Source organism: Meriones unguiculatus (genome assembly GCF_030254825.1).
Source record: "Meriones unguiculatus strain TT.TT164.6M chromosome 13 unlocalized genomic scaffold, Bangor_MerUng_6.1 Chr13_unordered_Scaffold_34, whole genome shotgun sequence".
NCBI lineage: Eukaryota > Metazoa > Chordata > Mammalia > Rodentia > Muridae > Meriones > Meriones unguiculatus.
In genome coordinates, this window is record NW_026843646.1 from 16,173,613 (window position 1) to 16,196,976 (window position 23,364).

Below are 23,364 nucleotides of genomic sequence, written 5' to 3' on the forward strand. Positions count from 1 at the left end.
GCCTGGACGCCATTTTTGTAGTTCGACACAATCCCAGAAGTGTTTGTTCCGAAGCCATGTTTGTAGTTCTCAGGCAGGTAGGTGTCTGCCGGGATGCATCTTGGGACGGATGGGACTTCCGTGACCAGGGAGAGCTCCGAAGTGAGAAACAAAGCGATGAAGTCTGTGATTAGAAAGTTTGTGTTCACATCCCCGTGGCAGGGGCCAGGGAGATGGCGGGGAGGCCTCGGAGCCTCTGAGTCCAGAAGTCTCTACTCTCTGCGGGGCGGATGCGGAAGCGAAGTCCGAAGGGGCGGGACTTCCGCTAGAGGTGTCCCGCTACCCGGAACGTTTTTCCAGGTCAGCAATCTACTTTTTCCAAGCTGTTATGAATTCATAGTCCTGCTCACACGCGGGAGGTGGGGACGAGGAGGGGGGTTCGGGGTTCCCCAGCCCCTCCTCCAACCCCTTTCCTATCCACCACCCGCGGTACGTCCGTCTCCCCGAGCGTCTCGTGCATGGGGCAGAATCTCAGGCAGGTGGATGGCGGGAAGAGAAGATTTACAGTCCTCCGCTCCCACCAGGCCTGCGTGCACCAGGCTTGGGGGAGATGGGTGCACCCCGCCCTGGGCGAGGCTGTGATTGACCTTGTATAGGTTGTTGTGGCGCCCTCTGCTGGCCAGCGGGTGCACGAGCAGGGAAGACCCTATAAATAATGTTTAGGGGGCTGGGGGTTGAATAGGTGAGGTGCACTGGGCTTAGTTGTTAGCGTGCTGGGGATTCAGTACAGGAGGATCTGGCCACCTCTGCTGGTCTGAAAGCATACACACATGGACAAAGAGAAAAAGTAAGAGGTGGAGGAGGAAGAAGAGGAAGGAAGGAAAGAAAGAAAATGAAAGAGAGAGAGAAAAAAGAGAAGGAAGGAAGGGAAGGACGGAAATGAAGCAAGAAAGAAAAGAAAAGGAAGACAAACAGCCAGCTAATTGAAACGTGGGTACTATTTGGTGTTGATTTGCTGAATTTGAACCAACATACACAGGTACATGTGTAGGTATTCTGTAGTGATATATAAGTACCTGAAGTTTTTCCACATGGTAAATAAAGTATTTACAACCAGAACGAAGGTATAGAAAATGGCAAACCAACACATTTTATTTAGAGTCCTTATCAAGTAGGAATGACATCATGAACTTTTTCAGAGGAAGGGTCTCATATTCAAAGACAAGCTATCCCTGGTTTAATGAACTTTTTCTAGTCACCCTCCCAGTATCCAGGAATTTTGTACTACAAAAATTCTGGATTAACAGGTTTGATTGCTCACCTCCTGCTTTGCTATGTGAAAATCATAAACCGTACCCAATTTCTATAAGATTAAACCAGAAGAAAATGATGTGGTGACCCAGCTGTTTCTGTGTTCTGAGCCCAGCTATTCCATATGGAATGCAGTGTATGCAGTGGCCCATGCCTTCCATAAAACGCTGTTGAGCAAAATTGAAATGGGATCTAAAGAAGACAGAAACCCGGACTGGCTTCTACCATGCCAGGTAAGCCTCACTCATAAACAAGGGAAGCATCAGGATCTTATATTATGGGTAAGTAATCACTTCATCAAGCCAATCAAACATTTTTATCTTATAGTTGAAAGTACAAATTAAAATGGAAAAAGGTTTTGTCAACATGCATGTGTATATATCTATATCTTACATGATTTGGGGCCTGAAAGCACTCATTTGAAGACATTTAATTTGAATGTCTTTCAACAAATATTTTCCTAGTATGAGATGAAATTCTGTAAGATATATGTGTAAGTAGTGTAAAAATAAAGCAAGTTCAATAATTTATGGTTTCATGGAATATGTCCAATGCTGTAAGATATAGACTAGGGCATCATATCCAAAGCAACCATCTCACCTAAAATACAGTCTGTATTTATGATTAAAGACCATAAGAAGATGCGTTTATGAACAATAAATAGCCTGTCCTAGAGTCAGCAGTAACTGAAACGTAATTGCTTTCACAGATTATTTAGTATTAATAAGGTATGATGAAGGTGAAACCAAAACTATGCTCCCATTATTAAATTTTAGAACACAGTCAGTGCTCATGAGCCTGGGCCATATCTCATCATGTTAGTGATAAGTGTAATGTGTGGGTTTTAAACCAACAAGATATAAACTAGGACTCATTTACACTTATGAGCCTTAGAGATCACCTTCAAATAGGGTATCAGGAAGAAGATTGTTGATCAAGTCAATTGAACTTTTCATTCAGTAAACGATAGGTAAATAAAAGATGAAATGTGAATGTTTGTATACTATATAATTTAGTATTATGGGAATCAGTATTTTTTTTTAATGGAGTTTATTCAGGAACCTTGAACAATCTTCTGACCCTGGGGAAAGCCAGCCCACAGCTTAAATAGCCTCTGGGTAGCTACCCCCAGCATGCCACGTGGGCAATGCAGATAGGTCCACATACAAGGAAGCAAACCAGATCCTCAGCCTTAGCCAAATATGGAGTTGTTTGTGACAGAGAGCACTCACCATCGGGAAGGTGGAAGGTGGAAACCAGCTCCATCTTTAAGGCGCGGCATTACTCAGCTCTCTACAGTTCCCCCTTTTTGTTTTAGACGCATCAGGCAAGAGTAGAGGTCTGATCTCTGATATTAGAAATAAATTGGGACTTTGTACTGATGTTCATTTAGGTATCATCCACCCAAACAGCATCAGACCCGTCCGATACCTTTTTCTCAGAGGCGGGACCTGGGGCATCAACCCGCATGCAATCAGACATGCTCTTCTCTGGGTCGAAAGCAGCTGACCCTGAGTGCAGTGCTTAGCCTCGCATCCTGAGCGTAACATTTTAGCTCCCATGCTTGGGGAGACTGTCCTGCTTTAATGGCTGTAAAGGCCTGAATGATCATGGCTGCATTACGCTGTTGTGAGACCCTAATCTTGCATATACACCATAGGCAAACCAAGGAGACTAACACCAGAAGGCCTGCTAACGCTCCCATGCCTGCCCATTCCTTCAGATTCATGGCTGCAGCAATCCATGATGATAATCCTGTGGCTAGTCCTGCGTCCACTCTGGTAGAATTTACTGTGACAATGGCCACTCTCAGCTGCTCCATCATAGTATTGAATTCTCCAGTCCAATTACCTAAAATATAGCTCGACAATTGTTTAGACAGATTTGCAGCACAGGAAAAATTCTCATGTTGTATGCTAGTGACACAAAGTCCAGCATACTTGCATTGATAGCCAAGTTGAGTGATTTGCCATAGGGTATCAATTTGCTCAGGAAGTTTTCTCCTGTACCAATGAATTCTAGGATATTCCCCATTTTTTTTCTAGTCGATTTAATGTGTCTGGTTTTATGTTGAGGTCTTTGATCCACTTGGACTTCAGTTTTGTGCAGGGTGACAAGTATGGATCTATTTTCATTTTTCTACATGTAGATATCCAGTTAGACCAGCACCATTCATTGAAGATGCTATCTTTTTTCCATTGTATGATTTTGGCGTCTTTGTCAAAGATCAGGTGTCCATAAGTGTGTGGGTTTATTTCTGGGGCCTCTGTTCAGTTCCATTCATCCACCATTCTCTTTCTATGCCAGTACCATGCAGTTTTTAAAACTGTTGCTCTATAGTACAACTTAAGATCAGGGATAGAGATACCTCCGGAAGATCTTTTATTGTAGAGGATTGTTTTAGCAATTCTGGGTTTCTTGTTATTCCATATGAAGTTGAGAATTTTTCTTTCCAGGTCTGTAAAGAATTGTGTTGGTAATTTGATAGGCATTGCATTGAATCTGTAGATTGCTTTTGGTAAGATGGCCATTTTTACTATATTAATCCTGCCAAGCCATGAGCATGGGAGATCTTTCCATCTTCTGATATCTTCTTCTAATTCTTTCTTCAGAGACTTGAAAATTTTTTTTTATACAAGTCTTTGACTTCCTTGGTTAGGGTTACTCCGAGGTACCTTATGTCATTTGTGGCTATTGTGAGGGGTGTTGTTTCTTCCTCAGCCCTTTTGTCTTTTGTATACAGGAGTGCTACTGCTTTTTTTTTGAGTTAAATTTGTATGCGATCACTTTGCTGAAGGTGTTTATCAGCTGTAGAAGTTCCCTGGTAGAGTTTTTGGGGTCACTCACATATGCTATCATATCATCTGCAAATAGTGATAATTTGACTTCTTCCTTTCCAATTTCTATACCCTTGATCTCCTTCAACTGTCTTATCGCTCTAGCAAGGACTTCCAGAACTATGTTGAAGAGATATGGAGAGAGTGGGCAGCCTTGTCTTGTCCCTGACTTCAGTGGGATTGCTTTAAGTTTCTCTCCGTTCAGTTTGATGTTAGCTATAGGTTTGCTGTATATTGCCTTTACTATGTTTAGATATGTGCCTTGTATCCCTGATCTCTCCAATACTTTAAACATGAATGGATGTTGGATTTTGTCAAATGCTTTTTCAGCATCTAGGGAGATTATCATGTGGTTTTTTCTTTCAGTTTGTTAATATGGTGCATCACATTGATGGATTTCCACATATTGAACCACCCCTGCATACCTGGGATGGGTCATGGAGGATGATATTTTTGATGTGTTCTTGTATACAGTTTGCGAGTATTTTGTTGAGTATTTTTGCATCAATGTTCATAAGGGAGATTGGCCTGAAGTTCTCTTTTTGGTTGGGTCTTTGTGAGGTTTAGGTACCAAGGTGACTGTTTCGATTTTGTGGAATAGTTTAAAGAGAATTGGAGTTAGCTCTTCTTTGAATGTCTGGTAGAATTCTGTGCTGAAACCATCAGTTCCTGGGCATTTTTTGGATGGGAGACTTTTGATGACTGCTTCTATTTCCTTGGGGGATATAGAACTATTTAATTGACTTACCTGGTCCTGATTTAGCTTTGGTAAGTGGAATCAATCAAGAAAATTGTCCATTTCATTTAAATTTTCAAATTTTGTTGCGTATAGACTTTTGAAGTAAGTCCTAATGATTGCTTGGATTTCCTCAGTATCTGTAGTTATGTCCCCCTTTTCATTTCTGATTTTGTTGATTTGGATGGTGTCTCACTGCCTTTTAGTTAGCTTGGCTAAGGGTTTGTTTATCTTGTTGATTTTCTCAAAGAACCAGCTCTTGGTTTCATTGATTCTTTGAATTGTTTTATTTGTTTCTAATTGATTGATTTCAGCCCTGAGGTTGATTATTTCCAGCCGTCTGCTCCTTCTTGGTGTGTCTGCTTCTTCTTTTTCTAGGGTTTTTAAGTGAGCCATTAAGTTGCTTGAATGCACTGTCTCAAATTTCTTCTTGAAGGCACTTAGTGCTATGAACTTTCCTCTTAGCACTGCTTTCATTGTGTCCCACAAGTTTGAGTATGTTGTGTCTTCATTTTCATTGATTTCTAGGAAGATTTTAATTTCTCTCTTAATTTCTTCCCTGACCCAGCTGTCTTTTAGTAGCAAGTTGTTCAGTTTCCTTGTATATGTAGGCTTTTTGCTATTTCTGTTCTTACTGAGGTCCAGCTTTATTCCATGGTGATTAGACAGGATACAAGGGATTATTTCAATCTTCTTGTATCTGTTGAGGCTTGCTTTGTGACCCACTATATGGTCTATTTTGGAGAAGGTTCCATGAGGTGCTGAGAAGAAGGTAAATTCTTTTGTGTTTGGGTGTAAAGTTCTGTAAATGTTTGTTAGGTCCATTTGATTCATGACCTCTGTCAGAGACATTGTTTCTTTGTTTAATTTCTGTTTTGTTGATCTGTCCTTTGTTGAGAGTGGGGTGTTGAAGTCTCCCTCTATTAGTGTGTGGGGATCTATGTGTGGTTTAAGTTTTATCAATGTTTCTTTCTTTCACAAATGTGGGTACCCTTGTATTTGGGGCATAGATATTCAGGATTGTGATGTCTTCCTGGTGGAATTTTCCCTTGATGAGTATGAAGTGTCCTTCCCCATCTCTTGATTAATTTTGGTTGAAAGTCTATTTTATCAGATATTAGAATGGCTACTCCTGCTTGCTTCTTGCATCCATTTGCTTGAAAAGCCGTCTTCCATCCCTTTATCCTCCGGTAATGTCTATCTTTGTGACTTAGGTGTGTTTCTTATATACAACAGATTGCCTGGTTTTGTTTACGCATCCATTATGTTAGTCTCTGTCTTTTTATTGGAGAATTAAGTCCATTGATATTGAGAGAGATTAATGACCAGTGGCTTTTAGATCCTTTGAATTTGATGTTGGCTGTGGTCATACGGTTGTGTGCTTGGTTGCTTCTTGTTTTACTGTAGTGGGGTTATTTATTTCCTATGTTTTCTTGAATGTAGCTAGTTTTCTTGGGTTGTATTTTCCCTTCCAGTGTCTTCTGTAATGCTGGATTTGTTTGTAGGTATTGTTGAAATTTGTTTTTGTCATTGAATATCTTGTTTTCTCAGTCTATGAGGACTGAGAGTTTTGCAGGGTATAGTAGCCTAGGCTGACATCTGTCTTCTCTTAGGGTCTGCATGATATCCATCCAGGCCCTTCTGGCTTTCATAGTCTCTGTTGAAAATTCAGGTGTGATTCTAATGGGTTTGCCATTATATGTTACTTGGCCTTTTTCTCTTGCAGCTTTTAGTATTTTTTCTTTGTTCTGTATACTTATGGTTTTGATTATTATGTGGCTGGAGGATTTTCTTTTCTGGTCTAATTTATTGGTTGTTCTATAGGCCTCTTGTATTCTTATTGACCTCTCCTTTAAGTTGGGGAAATTTTCTTCAATGATTTTGTTGAAAATATTTTCTGGGCCTTGGTGCAGGGAATCTTCTTTTTCCTCTATTCCTATTATTCTAGTTTTTGTCTTTTTTTGTTGTCTTGAATTTCTTGGACGGTCTGTGTCAGGAATTTTTTAGATTTAACATTTTCTTTGACAGATACATCTATTTCTTCCATTGTATCTTCCACACCTGAGTTTCTTTCTTCCATTTCTTTTAGCCTATTGGTTATGCTAACCTCTGTAGTTCCTGCTTTCTTCCCTAAGTTCTTTCTCTCCACAATTTCTTCCATTACTGTTTTTTTTTTTTTAATTTTTCCAATTCTATCTTCAGGTCTTGAGTTATTTTGTTGGTTTCCTTCCCCTGTCTGACTGTATTTTCATGTTTTTTCTGTCAATTCCTTCAGCTGTTTGTTTGAATAATCCAGTGTTTCTTTCATTTCATTCAGTGATTTAAGCATTTCCTCTCTAAAGGTCACAGACTGTTTGGCTGCAGCTTCCTCTATTTCTTTTCGTATTTTATTTGTTTCCTCTGTTATCTTCTTCATGAACATAGATGTTAGGTCATCTCCTTGAATTTCATTTATGCTGGGGTGTCTAGGGCTATTTACCCCTGAATAACTGGGTTCTGGAGATGCCATAATGCTCTGGCTTTTGTTGGTTGAACTTTTACGCTGTCTTAGGTGTTTGAATTTAGTTTCTGGTTGTTCCTGGACTCTTTACGCTATCTTAGTTGTTTGAATTTAGTTTCTGGTTGTTCCTGGACTCTTGTAGTGGAGAGAATCTCTTTGGCAAGAAGATGGTTTTTCCTGAAGGAAGCCTTCCCTGCTTTTTGGGTATAGTCACTGGATGTCCGGTGTTTTTCAGGAGTTGCTACAGCTCACCTCAAGCATAGATACCTGGGTGGTAACTGTGGTCATGATTAGTCAACAGGGCTCTCCTTTCACCGGGTGAAGTCCTGGAGATAGCTGCCCTTCTTCTGGGTTTCTTGCTGTAAATTTAGTGATCAGCTGCTATAACCTGTGTGTGTCTCGTGGTTTGGTTGGTTTTGTTAGGGATAACTGGTTGCCCCTTGGAGCAGTATCTGGGGATTGATCTCAGGGTTCCCGGTCTTTTGTAGGTCTGAGGTTGGGGCTCTGTGTCTCAGAACCCAAGAGGTAATCTGTGGCGGGTGAGTACTGCTCTGGTGTCTTGGGGCACACAGTTCTGTCTGTAAGGAGTAGTTGGTACAAAGCAGTCCTCTGGGCTGGCGGAGCGTGTGCCCACCTGCTAGTCTGCGGGAGCTGAGTTTCTAATCACTCTGTGCTCCCTCTTTGGGCCCGGATCTTTGATGGCTGGGTGTACTCACCTGTTTGCGATCTGCAGTCTGCTAGACTTTCCCTAGGTGACCCCAGCAGCTCTTCATTCCTTGTGGGGTCCTCTCTGGACAGGCGTTCCCAGTCCCTGTTGCACTGGGGTGCGCAGCTTGTCTGTACCGCTGAGCTGAGCACGCAGCCGGAATCAGTAGTATTTGACATTAATATTGACATAGTCTGTAATCATGGCTTCCAGTCTTAATATATTAGGTAAGTGAGTATGTCTCTTGTACAGATACCTGAGTACCTATATAGAAGTTCTTTATAACACGAGTTATTAGATAACAAAATATTAGGTTGTGTTATTAATGTTCAGAAATTATTTTTTTTAATCAAGGTAATACTGGTGTCTTCACAAAAATATACAAGTGTTTCTTCCTTTTCCCTTTTGTGGAATACTTTGAGAAGTATTTCAGTGAGTTCTTTGAGATTCTTGTAGAATTCATGCTGAATCTCTAGACCTAGCCCTGCTTTCTTTTGTTTCTTTCTTTCAATTGAGAGATTTTTTTTTTCAATGCAGTTTATTCAGGAACCTTGAACAATCATCTGACCCTGGGGAAAGCCAGCCCACTGCTTAAATAGCCTCTGGGTAGCCAACCTAAGCGTGCCACGTGGGCAATGCAGATAGGTCCACATACATGGAAGCAAGCCAGATCCTCAGCCTTAGCCAAATGTGGAATTGTTTGTGACAGAGAGCACTCACCATCAGGAAGGTGGAAGGCGGAAACCAGCGCCATCTTTAAGGCACAGCATTCCGCAGTTCTCTGTAGTTCCCCCTTTTTGTTTTAGACGCATCAGGCAAGAGTAGAGGTCTGATCTCTGATATTAGAAATAAATTGGGACTTTGTACCGATGTTCATTTAGGTGTCATCCACCCAAAGAGCATCAGACCCGTCCGATAACTTTTTCTCAGAGGCGGGACCTGGGGTATCAACCCGCATGCAATCAGACATGCTCTTCTCTGGGTCCAAAGCGGCTGACCCTGAGTGCAGAGCTTAGCCTCGCATCCTGAGCCTAACACTTTAGCTTTTTATGGTATCCAACCATGCTTGGGGCGAATGTCCTGCTTCAATGGCTGTAAAGGCCTGAATGATCATGGCTGCATCACACTGTTGTGAGACTCTAATCTTGCATATATATGACAGGCAAACCAAGGAGACCAACACCAGAAGGCCTGCTAATGCTCCCATGCCCACCCATTCCTTCAGATGATTCATGGCTGCAGCAATCCATGATGATAATCCTTTGGCTAGTCCTGCGTCCACTCTGGTAGAATTTACTGTGACAATGGCCACTCTCAGCTGCTCCATCGTAGTATCGAATTCTCCAGTCCAATTACCTAAAATATAGCTCGACAATTGTTTAGACAGATTTGCAGCACAGGAAAAATTCTCATATTGTATGCTAGTGACTCAAAGTCCAGCATATTTTCATTGACAGCCAAGTTGAGCGATTTGCCATAGGGTATCAATTTGCTCCTGCACGAGGTCAATCCTCTGATTGAACACCATCAAGCTTCCTTTTAGTTGAGCATTAATTCCTTTATGTACAACTAAGGCATGAGCTACATTGGCTAAATGATTATTCAGGGTCTGAGCAGTCTGCCCAGTATGACTCATGGCTAATGCCCTGGTGGTAGCTCCAACAGCCGCCAATGAGATGGTAGTAACAATGGTGGCTGTAGTTCCAAGATCCCTTTTCTGTCTGAAGAGAGTCATAGCGTGAGGGGCATCAACGGGCACAGGCACCCAGTGAGGCATGCGAGTAACCAGGGCATACCTAAATTTACTAGCATTCCAGCATTGGGCAAAAAAGCAAGTATTATTACCACAATTACTTGGCTCTATCTGGCTAATAATGAATAAAAAATGGGGGATATAGACAAACAGGTGTGGGCTTATAGGAAATATTATGAGAAGCCTTAACCCCCTCATTGAAACATCCTGCGTCAGTTTTAGAACTAGCAGTGGTGGTGTCCGAGGTCTGAGTAGGTTCAGAAGACCATTGCCCCCAGGGGCGAGACGTGCTTCATGCCAATTGACTAACTCCATGTTTTCCTCCACTTTTGAAAGTCATTTAAGGTTCTTAAATTATTTTTTCCCTTTTTTTAAAAAATTTTCATCATTCTGCATCCCCCCCATAAGCCCCTCCCTCCTCCCCTCCCAGTCCCACCCTTCCTCCTCCCTCTTCTTGCATGCCACTCCCCTAGTCCACTAATAGGGGAGGTTCTCCTCTCCTTTCTGAACTTAGTCTGTCAGTTCACATCAAAAGTGGCTGCATTGTCCTCTACTATGGCCTGGTAAGGCTGCTCCCCCCCAGAGGGAGTTGATCAAAGAGCAGGCCAATCAGATTATGTCAGAGGCAGTCTCTCTTCCCATTATTATGTAACCCAATTGGACTCTGAACTGCCCTGGGCTACATCTGTGCAGGGGTTCTGGGTTATCTCTATGAATAGTCCTTGGTTGGAGTATGAGTCTCTGGGAAGTTCCCTGTGTTCAAATTTTCTTGTTCTGTTGCTCTCCTTGTGGAGACCCTGTCCTCTCCAGTTCTTACTATTTCCCAGTTCTTACCTAAAATTCCGTTCACCTGCCCAACAGTTCCCCATCAGACTCAGCATCTGCTTTGATAGTCTGAAGGGCAGAGGCTTTCAGAGGCCCTCTGTGGTAGGTTCCTAGGTTGTTTCCTGTTTTCTTCTTCTTCTGATGTCCATCCTCTTTGCTTTTCCGGATGGGGATTGGGCATTTTAGTTAGTTTCTTGCTTAGTTTCTTTAGATGCACAGGTTTTAGTGGGTTTGTCCTATGTTGTATGTCTATATGAGTGAGTATATACCATGTGTGTCTTTTTGCTTCTGGGACAACTCACTCAGGATGATCCTTTCCAGATCCCACCATTTACCTGCAAATTTCATGATTTCCTTATTTTTCATTGCTGAGTAATATTCCATTGTGTAGATGTACCACAATTTCTGCATCCATTCTTCAGTTGAGGGGCATCCGGGTTGTTTCCAGCTTCTGGCTATTACAAATAAAGCTGCTACAAACATGGTTGAGCAAATGTCCTTTTTGTGTACTTGAGCATCTTTTGGATATATGCCCTGGAGTGGTATGGCTGGATCTTGATGAAGTGCTATTCCTAGTTGTCTGAGAAAGCGCCAGATTGATTTCCAGAGTGGTTGTACAAGTTTACATTCCCACCAGCAGTGGAGAAGGGTTCCCCTTTCTCCACAGCCTCTCCAGCATGTGTTGTCACTTGAGTTTTTGATCTTGGCCATTCTTATGGGTGTAAGGTGAAATCCCAGGGTTGTTTTGATTTGCATTTCCCTAATTGCTAGTGAGGTTGAGCATTTCTTTAAGTGCTTCTCTGCCATTCAGTATTCCTCTACAGAGAATTCTCTGTTTAGCTCTGTTCCCCATTTTTTAAGTGGATTACTTGGTTTGCTGCTTTTCAGCTTCTTTAGTTCTTTATATATACTGGATATGAGTCCTCTGTCAGATAAAGGGTTGGTGAAGATTGTTTCCCAATCTGTAGGTGGTCGCTTTGTTTTGATGACGGTGTCCTTTGCTTTACAGAAGCTTTTCAGTTTCATGAGGTCCCATTTATTGACTGTTGCTCTTAGAGCCTGTGCTGTTGGTGTTCTGTTCAGGAAGTTTTCCCCTGTATCAATGAGTTCTAGGGTATTTCCCACTTTTTTTCAAGCCGATTTAATGTGTCTGGTTTTATGTTGAGGTCTTTGATCCACTTGGACTTCAGTTTTGTGCAGGGTGACAAGTATGGATCTATTTTCATTTTTCTACATGTAGACATCCAGTTAGACCAGCACCATTTGTTGAAGATGCTATCTTTTTTCCATTGTATGGTTCTGGCGTCTTTGTCAAAGATCAGGTGTCCATAAGTGTGTGGGTTTATTTCTGGGTCCTCTGTTCAGTTCCATTCATCCACCATTCTGTTTCTATGCCAGTACCATGCAGTTTTTAAAACTGTTGCTCTATAGTACAACTTAAGATCAGAGATGGAGATACCTCCGGAAGATCTTTTATTGTAGAGGATTGTTTTAGCAATTCTGGGTTTCTTGTTATTCCATATGAAGTTGAGAATTTTTCTTTCCAGGTCTGTAAAGAATTGTGTTGGTAATTTGATGGGCATTGCATTGAATCTGTAGATTGCTTTTGGTAAGATGGCCATTTTTACTATGTTAATCTTGCCAAGCCATGAGCATGGGAGATCTTTCCATCTTCTGATATCTTCTTCTAATTCTTTATTCAGAGATTTGAAATTTTTTTCATACAATTCTTTGACTTCCTTGGTTAGGGTTACTCCGAGGTACCTTATGTCTTTTGTGGCTATTGTGAAGGGTGTTGTTTCCCTAATTTCTTTCTCAGCCCTTTTGTCTTTTGTATACAGAAGGGCTACTGATTTTTTTGAGTTAATTTTGTATCCGGCCACTTTGCTGAAGGTGTTTATCAGCTGTAGGAGTTCCCTGGTAGAGTTTTTGGGGTCACAATTGAGAGATTTTTAATTACCATTTCTATCTTGGTTGTTATGTGTCTGTTTTAATAATTGACTTCCTCTTGATTTAATGTTGTTAGATTTTATACATCTAGGAGTCTACTCATTTTTTTTTCATTTAAATGCTTAGTTGAATTAAGACTTAAAATATGAACCTATGATTCTCTGCTTTCCTCAGTGCATGTTGTAGTGTCTGTTAGATCAGGATTGATGCAGTTGACATGGACTTAAAAGAGAACAGACAGGCATTTCCAAAAGCAGAATTTTTCTCTCAGACAGAACAATGATATGCTAGTCTTTTGAGAAGGGAAGTGGTGATTCTGTGTTGTAGTACCAGGGGCTGGAGGTCTTAAGTAGCTTTATGAGGAGAAGGACATACCGTGGGGGTTCAGTGTATAAATTTCTGGCCTTATTCCTGCCTGTCTGTAGGTGTGTGGGTTTATTTCTGGGTATTTGATTCAATTCCATTGACCCACAAGTCTGTTTCTCTGCCAGTCCTATGCTGTTATTATTATTATTGCTCTATAGTATTGTTTTAGTTCAGGGATGGAGATAACTTCAGAAGTCCTTTATTGTGCTGGGTTGTTTTAACTATCTGTTTTTATTTTTTAATACGATGTTGAGAATTGTTCTTTTGAGATCTATAAGGAATTGTGTTGGTATGTTGATGGAAATTGCATTAATCTCTAGAGTTCTTTTGGTAGGGTGACCATTTTTACTGTTATTCTTACTGACCCATAAGCATGGGAAATCTTTCCATGTTCTGATATCTTCAATTTCTTTCTTCAGAGACTTGAATTTTTTTTTTATACAGATCTTTCCCTTGGTTGTTAAGAGTTAAACCAATGAACTTTATGTTATTTGTGACTATTGGAAGGTTGTTGTTTTTCCAATTTCTTTTTCAGGTCACTTGTCTTTTGTATACAGGAAGACTTAAGAATTTTTTAAGGTAATTTTTTGTCCAGCAATTTTGCTGAAGGTGTTTGTTTATCAGCTGTAGGAGTTCTCTGGTAGAATTTTTGGGACCACTTATATATGTTATCATATCATCTGTGAATAGTTCACTAAACTTTGACTTCTTCCTTTTTGATTTGTATGCCCATGATCTCCTTTAGTTTTCTTACTGTGTTAGCCTGGACATGGTGGATGGTATCTTTAGTGTGTTCTGGATTTGGTTTGCAAGTATTTTATTGAGTATTTTGCATCAGTGTTCAGACATGGTTCTGAAGTTCTCTTTTTTTGTTGGGTCTTTGTGGGGTTAGGTATCAAGGCAATAGGACTGGAACCTACCACAGAGGGCCTCTGAAGACTCTACCCCACAGGGTATCAAAGCAGATGCTGACACTCATGGCCAAACTTTGGGCAGAGAGCAGATAATCTTATGAAAGAAGAGGGAGATGGGAGACCTGGAGGGGACATCTCCACAAGGAGAATAACAGATCCAAGAAATTGGGGCATAGCATTCTTTTCTGAGACTGGTACTCCATGTATGGAGATAACCTAGAATCTCTAGTACCCCTACACAGATATGGCCCATGGCAGCTCTGTCTCCAAGTGGGTTCCCTAAAAAGGGGAACAGGGACTGTCTGACATGAACTCAGTGGCTGCCTCTTTGATCATCTCCCCCTGATGGGGCTGCAGCCTTACCAGGCCACAAAGGAAAACATTGTAACAAGTCATGATGAGACCTGATGGGCTAGGTTCAGGTGGATGAGGAGGAAGACCTTCCCTATCAGTCGTCCTGCGGTGTATCTTTCTGTGTCTGCATTACCTCAGCATGATTTTTTTCTAATTTGATCTATTTGCCTGCAAGTTCCATGATTTCTTATTTTTAATAACTGATTAGTATTCCATTTTGTAAATGTACCAGAAGTACTTTATCCATTTTTCTAGATTTGAGGGACATGTAGGTTGTTTCCAGTTTCTGGCTGTTATGAATAAAAAAGCTATAAACATAGTTGAACAAATATTCTTGTTCTGTAATAGAACATCTTTTGGGTATATTTTCCAGAGTGGTATAGCTGGGTTTGAGGTAGAACTATTCCCAGTTTTCTGAGAATGTACCAGATTGATTTCCAGAGAAGTACAAGTTTGCATTCCCATTAGCAGTGGAGGAATGTTCCCTTTTTACCACATCCTCACGAGCATGTGTTGTCACTTGAGTTTTTGATCTTAGCTCTGAACCCCATTTTTAAATGGCATTAGTTGATTTGTTGGTGTTTAATTTCTTAAGTTTTTTTTGTATATTTTGGATTTTACTGCTCTGTCTGATGTAGGGTTGGTGTTGCTATTTTCCCAATCTGTTGGCTGCTGTTTTGTTCTATTGATAATGTCCTTTGACTTACAGAAGCTTTTCAGTTTCCTGAGATCCCATTTATTAATTGTTGATCTCAGAGCCTATGCTGCTGTTGTTTTATTGTCTCCTATGTTAATGAGTTCCAGACTTTTCTCCACCTTGTCTTCTAAATGATTTAGAGTCTCTGGTTTTATGTCAAGGTCTTTGTTCCACTTGGACTTGAGTTTCTGCAGTGTGATACAAAGGAATCTATTTGCAGAACCATTTGTTGAAAATGCTGTCGTTTTTTCCATTGTATGGTTTTGTCTTTGTTGAAAGTAAAGTTCCAGTAGGAGTGTGGGTTTATTTCTGTGTCCTTATTTCAATTGTACAGAATTGGTCTTCTCTCAGGGGTGTTTTATTTTTCCATATGAAGTTTATGTTTGCTCTTTCAAGGTCTGTAAAGAATTGTGTTGGAATGTTGTGGGAAATGGATTGAATATTGAATATTGCATTTGTTAGGAATATTGTTTTACTACATATCTGTGATTTTTGGAGAGATCTTTCCATGTTCTGATATCTTCTTTGGTTTCTTTCTTGAAAGACTTGAAATTCTGGTCATAGCCATCTTTCACTTGCTTGCTTAGAGTTACAACAAAATATTTTATATTGCTTGTAGCTACTGTTCAGGGTGTTGTTTCCCAAATTTCATTCTCAACCCATTTTTCATTTGTATACAGAAGGGCTAATGAATCTTTTGGTTAATTGTGTTCCCAGCCACTTTGTGGAAAGTGTATATCAACTGTAGGAATGCTCTGGTAGAATTTCTTGGGCCATTTATGTATACTAGGATATCATCTGCGAATAGTGATACTTTGACTCCTTCCTTTCCAATTTGTATCTTCTTGATCACCTTCAGTTTTGTTATTGGTCTAGCTAGGACTTAAGTAGTATATTGAAGAGATACAGAGATGGTAGGCATCCTTGTCCTTTACCTCATATGGGTGGAATTTTAAGTTTCTCTCCAAATAATTTGATGCAGGCTCTCAGCTTGCTTTGTACTGCCTTTATTTTGTTAAGTATGTGCCTGATTCCTTGTATGCCTGATTTCTCCAAGTCTTGTAACGTGAAGGGGTGTTGGATTTTGTGAAAGGCTCTTTCTCGTCTGAGATGATCATGTAATTTTGTTGTTTTAGTTTGTTTATATGGTGGATTACATTGATGGATTTTCATATGTTGAACCATCCTGGTATCCCTGAGATGAAGCCATTGTGTTCATTGTGTATATCTTTGATGTGTTTTTGGGTTTGGTTTGAGAGTATTTTATTGAGTATATTTGTGTCTGTTCATAAGTGAGATTGGTCTGAAATTCTCTTTCTTTGTTTGGTTTGCATATCAGGGTAACTGTGCCATCAGAATAAGTTTGGCAGTGTTCCTTCTGTTTGTAATTTTGTGGAATACTTTGATGAGTATTGGTATGAACTCTTTTTTGAAAATCTCGTTTGAAAATGATTCTATGCAAAACAGTCTATCCCACGGCTGTGTGTGTGTGCGCTTGTGTGTGTGTGTGTTTGGCAGACTTTTAATTACTGCTTCTGTTTTCTTAGGTGCTATTGGCTCTACTGTTTTACATTATTAATTTTGTTGTTTTTGTTTTTGGAGAAAAAGGTTCTCTCTGTTGTCTTGTGTGTCCTATAAGTAGGTATGTAAATCAGGCAGGACTCAGACTTAGAGATCCACCTGAATATAAAATCTAGAGTGCTAGTATTAGTTGTGGGCCCACATGGCTGTCTTTGTAGTTTTGTATTGTTTTTATATTATTGGCTGATGAACCTGAAATGTAGGTTATTTGTACATATCAAAACTGTTCTTCACTTGATCTTCATCGTCATTTTGAATTTTGAGATTTAACAGAGAATATTATATTTCTCATTTGGCAACTTCAGGTTCCTTAACCCATGCTGCTATGGCTTCTCATCTAGGGCCACACCCATATACTGCCAGGGGTCTCCCATGACCTAGAAACTCACCCACCCTGATTATATTCTTTTTTCATTTGTTCCTTGCCTCTACTCTCCCTATACCTGATGTCAATCCCCATTACCCTATCCACTCCCTCTTCCACCCTATCCCTTCCCTCCATTTAAGTCAGATACCTATCTTATTTTTCTCTTCTGAGTGAGTTTCCTACATCCTCCCTTTGTTCTCCTTCACTCTCTGGTCTGTGGATTGTTCCATGGCTATCCTGTAATTTATGGTTAATTTCCACTTATAAGTGAGTAGGTACCATGTGGGTCTTTTGGGGTCTGGTGATCTCAGTTAGAAAAATCTTTCCTAGTTCCATCCATCCTCTTTGCAAAGACTTTGAATAAAGTCTTTGTTATTAATAGCTAATTGGTATTCCATTGTGTAACTATCACATTTCCTTTATCATTTCTTCAACAGAAGAACATCTAGGTTGTTTCCAGTTTCTGCTTATTACAAATAAATCTGCTGTGAACATAGTTAAACAAGTGTCCTTGTGGTATGGTAGAGCATCTTTTGGGTATATTCCCTGACGTAGTGTAGCTATTGAAGTATATACGTATTGACATAGGTCTATTCTAAATTTTTTGAGAAGTGTCTAGATGGATTTCCAAAGGGGTTGTTCAAGTTTTCATTCTCACCAGCACTGGAGGTCTGTTCTCCTTACTCCACATCCTCACCACCATGTACTATCACTTGAGGCATGATCTGAGTCATTCTGACAAGTGTAAGCTTGAAATGCAGAGTCCTTTTGATTTGCATTTCCTGACTAAGGACAACAAACATTTCTTTCAGTACATCTCAGCCATTAGCACTTCCTCTGTGGAGAGTTGTCTGTTTAGCTCTGTATTCCATTATTTAATTTGGTTATTTGATTTGTTGGTATCTAATTGCTTCAATTCTGTATTTTGGATATTATCCTTCAGTCAGAGGAAGGGTTGGTGAAGGTCCTCTCCCAGTCCATGTGTTGCCATTTGTTCTATTGATAAAGTTTTTTATCTTCCAGACGTTTTTCATTTTCATGTGTCCCTTTTGTTAATTGTTTATCTTATTGTCTGAGCTGTTGGTGTAGTGTTCACAGCGATGTCTCTATCTTTTTTATTTGGTTGATTAATTTTTGCAGAATATTCAGGTTCTTATTGTATGCCCCTGACTGTCCTGGAACTTATTGTATATACCAGGCTAACATCCAGCTCTAGGAAATACACTTGCACCTGTCTCCTGAGTGTTTTTGGAATAAAAGGCATGAGAAAGTACACCCAGCTTGCCCATTGTTATTATAGTCAGGAATTGTTCATACTGTTTCTCTGATGTGGGCTCAGTACTATTAAACTGTTTCCTCTCTCTCTTTATGTCTGTGAATTGACATTTCTCTTGCAAGGCTATATCCTCCTGAAAGGATGCAGAGATTAAAGAGGTAAACCTCACAGTTCAGTTTCCTCCTTAAAAGAGTTCATGATTACATTAGAACGTGTGTCAGAAAACAAGTAGAAGAAACACCAGAGTTCTTTGAAAATATTGTAAATGAAGTATACATTTCCAGTATACATTGTCAGTTTCATGCTTCCTGTTGTACATGTGTGAATATTTTAGAATGTATTGACCTACAATGATGTGCATGTGAAATTTACTCGAGAAGAATGGGCTTTGCTGGATCCTTCCCAGAGGAGTCTCTACAAAGATGTGATGCTGGAGACCTACAGGAACCTCACTGCTATAAGTATGAGATGAATTTTCTTTACTTTTTAAAATATGGGGAAACTCTTTATTCATTATTGATGTGCTTCTGTAATTTCACTTGAGCATGAGGAAGAAGAAAGTGAATGGTTCTTTGATTTATCATAGATCATGACCTAAATTTTGCCGTATTTCTGATAATAAATCATACATTTTCTGGCTGTATTTTAGGCTACAATTGGGAAGATCACAATATTGAAGAGCATTGTCAAAGTTCTAGAAGACATGGAAGGTAATTTTCATGTGTAAGCTGAAATGAATATGGTTCTGAGAAAATTTTATGTCTTGGAAATTTGAAAGAAAAGGGACAGTGTAAATGAACTGCTTTAGGTATATTTATTGATGATTACTAACTTGTTACCAAACCATATACTTCCATGTTAGTTATTTGATGTGTGTTTGTAAGGCACTCCTCTAAGAAAGAATGCAAGGAAATCATACTTTACCCAAGGTGAATATTTAAATCATAGCCACATTAGAGCTATGTAGAATTTAGCTGGGTAGAACTGCAATTTGTTTACTCTCCTACAACTCAGTTATTGCCAAAGTTATTCACAATAAATAGGTGATGAAAGTATGTTCAAAATATTATACTAATCAAGTAGTCCATAGTAAAACTGGAGTTACTCGTAAACTTGTAGTAATGTTGCTAAGTTTTGTGACAAAGGCAGTTTTTTTAGAGTCAAGAGTGTTGTTGTGGAAAAAACACAATCCATATAGCACATGTCTATGATGAACAAAAATCAAATGTGTGTATACAACGTGAAACCATGTCATTTATTACTTTTTTAATGGGTATATCATGTTACAATGAATACTAACCATGTTAGCATAGGGATATTAAAAGAAGCAATGAACCTCCCAGAACAACTAAACGATATTTTTGAGTAGATTTTTAAAATGTGATCCTGTTATGATTTATATGGAAATTTCAGAATTGCCAGCAGTACAAAAAATGACACAGAGTTATTTTAATATTTTAAAGCTTAGGCAATTTAGCTGGGCAGATTCTGAACCCTTTTTTTCCCCTTAACCCAAATAAGCCCAGCATTGTGTCCTGCTGCATGCCAGCTCTACCTCTTCGTTCATGTTTGTGTCCATCTGTTAACCTCAGTGTCCTGCTGGTGATTCCCGTCTTTTGCTTTCTTCTTCTCAGCAATCCTTTTTCACTCAGAAGTTCTGTCCTCCGCTTTGTGCCCTGCTATCAGTTGTCAGCTCTTATTGCCAATATATAAGTAAGGAAGGACAAATGTTTACAAAATATAGGACAGGTGATGGGCCATAGAAAGAACAATACTGAAATCTATCCAGCACTTAGCTCTCTATAGACTCAGCAGTCAATATTCACATATACTGACACAACTTTCACACAATATACACCAACATCAATTCATTGGTTATTCAACTTCATTAGGGATACTCACAAAATCACATTGTAGAAAATATAAATTTTAGAAATATATAAATTCTCTGTTTTTGCAGTTATCTTTGCAAAAAGATAGCATGGTGCACACTACAGGGAAATTTATTAATCCACTCAGTGTGTTAAAGCCCCGAGGTCTTGCAGTTTTCTACAAATATGTGGTAAAACAACTTATAGAAAAAAGCACAGTAGAAATGTGAGCCAGGTAACAAATATTTTCACCATCAAAAATATTTTTAAATATACAAAACCCAGAGAGAAGGAGAACACCATGAATGTAAAAATAGTGATGAAACCTCAAGATGTAATTTCACTTTACTTTTATACCAAAGTATAAAATTAATTGACACAGATAAAAAGATTAATCAATGTAATGAGTGTGGTAAAACTCATATGTGCAAATTATCTTTGCAGGTATGAAAACAGTCATTTTGGAGAGAAGCCCTCTGAAGTCTTTGCACATCAGAGTAGTCCTCACACATATAAAAGAATGCATACCGGTGAGGATCTCTATGAATGTAACCAATATGGTAAAGCCTGTGCATATAATAGTGAACTTCAAATGTATGAAAGAATTCATGTTAGACAGAAATCCCACAAATGTACTAAAGCCTTTCCAAACAACAGTTGTCTCCTAATACACAGAAGAACCCTTACTGGAGAGAAACCTTATGAATGTAAGCAATGTGGTAAAGCCTTTACATGGAACTGCCATCTCCTAAGACATAAAAGTACTCACACTGGAGAGAAACCTTATGAATGTAACCGATGTGGTAAAGCCTTTGCACACAACAGTCATCTTCTAATACATAAAAGAACACACAGTAGAGAGAAACCTTATGAATGTAACCAATGTGGTAAAGCCTTTGCACAGAATAGTAATCTTCTAATACATAGAAGAACACACACTGGAGAGAAACCTTATAAATGTAGCCAATGTGGTAAAGCCTTTGCACATAACAGTAATCTCCTAATACATAAAAGAATTCACACTGGAGAGAAACCTTATGAATGTAACGAATGTGGTAAAGCCTTTGCACGTAACAGTGATCTCCTACTACATAAAAGAACGCACACTGGAGAGAAACCTTATGAATGTAACCAGTGTGGTAAAGCCTTTGCATATAATAGCACTCTCCTAAAACATAAAAGTACACACACTGGAGAAAAACCTTATGAATGCATCCAAGATGGAAAAGTCTTTACAAGGAAGAGTCATCTAATACATAAAAGGACTCAGACTGGAGAGAAACCTTATGAATGTAACCAATGTGGTAAAGCTTTTACAAGGAACAGTCATCTCCTACGACATAAAAGAACTCACACTGGAGAGAAACCTTATGAATGTAACCAATGTGGTAAAGCCTTTGCACAGAGCAGTCATCTCCTACGACATAAAAGAACTCACACTGGAGAGAAACCTTATCAATATATCCAACGTGGAAAAGCCTTTGCACGTAACAGTGATCTACTACATAAAAACTCACACTGGAGAGAAACCTTATGAATGCATCCAATGTGTTAAAACTTACGCTCTTAAGAATCATCTTCAAAGTCATGAAAGAATTCATACTGGACAGAAAGACTATGAGTGTATTCAACGTAGTTAAACTAGTCTACATTAGTAAAATCTTCATTGTCATGAAAGAATTTGTGGAGAGAAACCTTAATGAATCTGTTAAAATGTGAGGCCTTTGCACATATCTATAGTCTTCATTTTCAGAAAAGTTTCATACTGGAGAGAAATTCTGTGAACATAAGAAATGTGGTAAGGCTTTTATGCTTTTTGGTTCACTGAATCCACTACACCTCAAACACTAGGTCAGTGGAAATAACAAAATTATTTCATCCAGGCACTACTGATTGATGAGGGCCACATACCATTCTTGGGAGCTGAACTGTGAGCCAGAAAGTTACAGAGGTTCTGAGCTTGACAATCATAAACATCTGTGTGTTTTACAACTAAATTTTTATCAATCAGGGTTTAGGGATACGGGATTTGTTTATGTCATTGAGGAAGTCACTTGATGTGAGGTTTTACAGTCCAACCAATCATGTCTATTTATTCTTTTGAGGTTAGGAAGAGGTGTTATGTTTAAGGGAAAAGAAGCTGTGGTTTGGGACAGTCATTATGTTAGACGACAGAAGCCGTGGTATGGAACAGTCAGGTTTGGGGGAACAAAAGATGAATAATAAAAGCTGGTCAGCCATTGGGAAGTCTGTAGCTTTCCTAGTGATGATGAACTTAAACTTAGGTTCACCCTATAATTCAATGGAAGCTGATGTCTAAATGGCAATACTTAGCACAAATTTCTTTTGCATGTTTTGCATGTTACAGTCATCTTAAAATATATAAAAGAATAGGTAGTAGAGAGAAACCTTACACATGTGATCAATGTGCTAAAACATTTTCTTAACACATTATCTCCAAATACATAAAGGAACACATGCTGCAGTGAAACCCTATGAATAAGCAATGTGGTAAAGCCTTTTCATGTAGTTGTCTTTGAAATCCTGAGAAAAAGTCATGCTGCAGAGAAACCCCATGAATGTGGTCAGTATGGTAAAATTTTGTGCTTCATGATACGGTTATAGAAAAATAAAAGCTTTACAGTGCAAGCAACCTTTTAAAGCCTTTGCATATCACAGTAGTCTTTGAGAACCCGAAAAAACTAATTTTGAAGGAAATCTATTAGGATAAAAGGTTTGTTAGGGTCTTTGACCCTATTTGGGGGAAGTTCTAACAGGTTTCAATAATCTGTTCAAGCATTATGATATCCATCCTTTTGTTTTTAATTGCAAGCTCAATATGTACAAAAGGCCTACCCTTTTAAATTTCAAAATTCTCTTAAATTAAATGAAATAAATCGTGCAGTTGTAAAATTTATGGGTGTGTATTAGTGCCTTTTCTGTGACAAAACACAATGTCTAAGGCAACTTCCAAATGTGTTTAATTTGGGGTCACTATAAAATGGGCATCACAAGTGTCATACATTGCAGCTAAAGTAGGAAGCTTGGAACTCATATCCTCAACCTGCAGCATGAAGCATAGAGTGGAAACTCCAGATGCTGTTGAAAACTATCAAGTAACATACTTCCCCCAGCAGGGCTGCATTTCTTAAACATTCACAAATGATACAACCAACTGAGAAGGATTCACTTCTCTGACTTCAAGTCTACATTTGTGATTGCTGTTATGTGAAGGAATTCATAATGAAGAAAAACTCTGTAGATAAGCCTTTAGGTGCCTCAGCACCTGAGTTAAAGGAAAGAATGCTTACACAAGTAAAACATTCATGAGTAAACATATA

The 23,364-nt window shown here is 39.2% G+C and overlaps 1 protein-coding gene and 1 pseudogene across 1 annotated transcript in view; one reads left to right on the forward strand and one right to left on the reverse strand.

Moving 5' to 3' along the window:
• LOC110561735 (vomeronasal type-2 receptor 116-like) overlaps nt 1-23,364 on the reverse strand; it is a 799,658-nt gene that overhangs the window by 99,358 nt on the left and 676,936 nt on the right.
• LOC110539968 (zinc finger protein 431-like) lies at nt 348-22,940 on the forward strand (annotated as a pseudogene).